General features: G+C 45.6%; 1 long non-coding RNA gene across 1 annotated transcript; it reads left to right on the forward strand.

Annotated features, from left to right (window-relative positions):
- Positions 1–1,352: 1,352 nt before the first annotated feature.
- LOC118290310 lies at positions 1,353–4,215 on the forward strand. Its single transcript, XR_004786390.2, has 3 exons — positions 1,353–1,406; positions 2,623–2,740; positions 3,813–4,215. It is a non-coding gene; the product is annotated as an uncharacterized LOC118290310 (long non-coding RNA).
- Positions 4,216–4,427: the final 212 nt, after the last annotated feature.

Raw genomic sequence — 4,427 nt, forward strand, 5'->3', positions numbered from 1 at the left:
CCTTCGACACAAAGGAGCAGCGGCTCTACTCTCGTTTCTCCCCCCACTTTTTTGAAGCTCCTCCCCGTATCTCCCATGTACAGGTAGGTTCAGTAGTCAAAGCACTTTCCTTTTGGTGCAGTGAAGACTGTGGTTTTGGGTAAGTAACTAACGAACTAACCAACTAACCGACGTGATTAATGCAGTTGGTTGCTAATGAATTCAACCAGGTCCGACAGGTCAGTACACAAGAGTGTTCCCTTGACTCGTCTCGTCAGACGTCTCTCACTTTCAAAACCGTGTCTACTGCCAATCACGGATTACATGTCTTTATATTTGTGGACAATCTGAAAATAAAACTCTGTAAACCTCTCCCACGGGTGCGCGCGCTCCATTATTGTGTATGGTTTGATTTCGGTTTCCGCGGAGTGAGATCTCGCAAAAAGTACGTCTCAAGCTTCCATTTTTTCTTTTCCCTTCCAGGCCTCCGAACTGTTTTCAGTGCAAACATTTGTGATGTTTTTCCCTAAGAGAGGCCATTATCATTCCTTAACCTCGGCCAAGTGCTGCCAGTTCCCACTGTAAACATTAAGAACCAAGTTTAATGATGCTGAACAGATACTGTTTTGCAAGAGCGTTCATTTATGAATTCCATTAAATATGTTCTCGGGGAACATTTAACCGTTACGTTTAGTATCAACATTTTCTTGACATGACCACTTGTCCTTATTATGTTAATGGTACATAATCTGGTCCACATCACGCTTCCCTCCCCACATACCGTATTTGCTATTCCAAAGACGTTGCATATGAACGTACATGTGATGAGACAGACTTGGAATATTAATACTTTCCATCCTCTCCTCCCTGTCTCCTGCACTATTCAGCCGTGGATATTTTGTGTTTCTGGCTGCAGGACAGTGAATGTGGAGTTTGAATGAGAATAAAACAAAATAATAACCCAACCCAGAGCAGCAGCAGCAGCGCGGCCCGACACTGGAGCTCTACGGCTCAGAGGCAACGGCTTCGGATACAAACACAACACTTGTTACTCGGATCAACTCGTACAACATCTCGGGCCTTTCGTGGATTTTTTTCTCTCAGGATTGTTTTTCGCCAGAGTCGGTTCGTCCCTCGTCCGTCGTCATCCAGACGCAGCTGAACCGGGGGACCAGACTGAGGCTCGTCCTGCAGCGGGTCGCAGCCCGCCAAGGCTCATGTCAGGCCCCCCCCCCCCCCCCCGCCTCGAACTCAACCCTCCCGGCTTCCACATTCAGATCAACAAGCCTCGGTGCCGCTCGCAGGTGGAACGAGGCCAAAAAGAAAAAAAATTCTGCCTGACTTCTATTAAGGCGAAGCAGAGACAAAGAGGAGCTACTTACAAATGGCAATGTGCAATTACAGGACGTGAAATGAATCCAGGGGAGGTGAGTGAGCATTAGCAATTTCGAAAAGCAGTCAGTGCCAAGATGCAAGTTGCTGCTTCAGAACCTGCCGCGGGATTCGCTCTCGACGCACTTTCTGGCTTTTTTTTGCGCTCGGTGAATTGATAGACTGACTTATAGAGACTTTTTTTTATTGAAAACGAGAAACTACCAGCTCATGAATATGTTTTCATCACTGTGACTGGGCGAGCAACTTTTGACAGTAGGCATGACTTTGTTGCGTGAAGGTTTTTTTCCAAACCAAATACACGTTGGCAGGGAACAAGATTGGTCGGTGCCAAGCTATTTTGATAGTAAATAGGCAAATGGGAGACGACATTTTCAAAGTGTAATCGACAGTGTGGGTTCTCATGAGGGAAAGGACAGTGGTATTTTTTGATTCAGTCCACCGAGGAGGAGTGTACGATGATCTGCTCGAAGTAGAAACAGACCTTCACGCTCCTTTCGGCTCCACTTTGGTCTCAACCGACCTCTAAAGGAAGCGCCTGGCTTTTCTGCTTCTATATTTTAAAATGCGGTACGTGCGCACGCAGGTCATCGCATTCTGCGGCGTCGCAGTGAGCACAATGTACACGGACGGCAGGAAGAACAGCTGCTGCGATGTTAATACGCTGAACCACATTCACACTGTGCAGGGTTTCCTCAGCTTGAGTGATTAGTTGTTTTTCTCTTTGGTCGAGGCGTCTGGTCACGTCTCCTCCTCCGCACATCCATTTTCCAGTCGTCCGTCCCGCCCGTCTCTCTCACACAGTTCACAACATCATCAATTTGCTTGTTTTTCTTCAGCCGACACTGCAGGTCAGACGGACAAGGACAAACACGAAGACACTGGATACGTGTGTGTGCGTGTGTGTGTGTGTGTGTGCGTGTGTGTGTGGAGTCCTATCATGGCACAATACTCAATATCTTTCAGGCTCTTTCGATGTGCACCTTGTAGATGATGTAGTCCAGTTCGCTCAATGTTCTGAAAGTAAATGTTGCTGTTGTTGTTATCATTATTATTATGACTATTATTATTTCGAATGAACTGTATTTGATTTTCTTTTGTTGTTTGCCAAAGCTGTTAGGTTCTGGTCCGTCTGACTGACCAACAAAAACTTTTAAAAAATACAGCGTTAATTGCTGAAAACACACAACGTCTAATGCATCCATAACCTTTCCTTTGTAATAATATCTTCACATGTGCGTGCTGAGAAAGCCACTTGAAGATGCTGAGTCAGAGATCGATGGAGCGACAGGCCTGCGCGTGTGTGACGGAGGGAGATCACGAAGTGAGGCTGAGAAAAGATGATGAGCGGGTCCCAGGTGCGCCGCAGGTAAGGACAGAGGCGGATGGGATGATGTGTGGTGATGGGAAACAGACGACGGAGCGGCGAGCCGGGAGAGAAATGACAGGTTCGGGGGAGAGGTGAGAGATAATCGATGCCGGCGTCGTTGCCCCCCCCCCCCCCCCCCCCCCCCCCCCCCGGAGCTTATTTTAATGTAAAATGGGGCGTTGGGGGGATCACAACAAAGACGGTCTCGGAACAGGAAGTCTCCTCCACACAGGGGGTGAGAAGTCAATAGTATATAGAATATCACTACAGATTAATCCCATGATTTTAGTTTTTTGGGATTAATAAACTGTTCAACAAGGTGATGAGAATATCATTGCTTGTTTTGCTCGACCCAACAATCCACCATCGAGAGACCATGTATCATGCGACCAAACTCTCATATCTAGAGCTGCAACGGTTAATCGTGTAATCCATTAGTAAATTAATCGCCAACTATGATTATCATCGTTTAAAATTCTCGGATTTCTTCAATGTGAATATTTCCTCGTTTCTTTGCTCGTCTGTGACAATAAAGTGAATATCTTTGGTGTGTGGACAAAACAAAAACATCATCTTGGTGGTTTGAGGAAACACAATCGACACTTTTGCACCATTTTATGACATTTCACGGACAAAACAACTAATCGATTAATCGAGAAAATAATCGACAGTTTAATCGATTACGAAAATAATTGCTAGTTCCAGCCCTACTCATATTCCCTATTAGGGTGCTGGGCGATATAGCTTCAGAGTTATTCCACGATATTTCCAGAAAATTTGCCATAAGGTTATTTATGACGATACAGAATTCAAAATTCTGAACAACATTATATTGGTGATTGCAGGCGGCAGCATTTATTATCACAAACAAAATGAAGGGCATTTTCTTCTTTTCTAAGTAGTTACTGTACAATATTATCACCTCATGAAATCTACCTCAAATTCTAAGAACAAATGCAAAATGTAAACAAACAGCCGCAAAACAAACAAACCTTCAGTCAGGAAATAAAACACGAATGATTTCAAATCCTTAACAGATGCCTTGCAACTTTTTTTTGTGGTATGTCACCAGAGTTTCGTCCAGGATTGTTTTTCAGCAGTCGGGGCAGACGGCGCAAAGGGCAGACATCGACCAGCGCTGCTGCTCCCCTCCTCCAGATCCACTCGTGGGACTTCACGTCGCTGACTCGATGTGCAGGTACGATAACAGAGACCAGGTGAAATTCCCCAGACTCGGACGCGAGCTCAGTGTCGTGTAGGACACGCAACACGATGAGTTCTGCTGCTCGCGGCTTCTGAAGGCGCGGTCGTTGCAGAAAACATGACGTTTAATCTAAAAGGTAGCAGCTGTGCACACAATAGGAAAAACCCGACTTGAGGAAACGTTATATATTTCTTGCCGTCTTAGCATTTACGGCGCCGGTGCGCTTTCTGTTCGCCAGAGACATTGTGTCTTTTTTTATTGCCATTGCTCTTTTGATCGTACCAGTCCAAACAAGCAAAACCCCACTGATTATTCGACTGAGAAATGAATATTGGAATAAAACGTTCTTCTGCTCCTCGGCGGAGGGGGGGGGGGGGGGTAAAGACCGGGAGTGTGAAATCCCAGAATTGAAATTTAATAGGAGAAAGAAAACAAAATTCCACTTGCCTGAACAGTCAGAGAGCAGCGGAGATTGTGTGTTTA

The sequence above is a fragment of the Scophthalmus maximus genome, chromosome 18, assembly GCF_022379125.1.
Source record: "Scophthalmus maximus strain ysfricsl-2021 chromosome 18, ASM2237912v1, whole genome shotgun sequence".
In the NCBI taxonomy this organism is placed as follows: Eukaryota; Metazoa; Chordata; class Actinopteri; order Pleuronectiformes; family Scophthalmidae; genus Scophthalmus; species Scophthalmus maximus.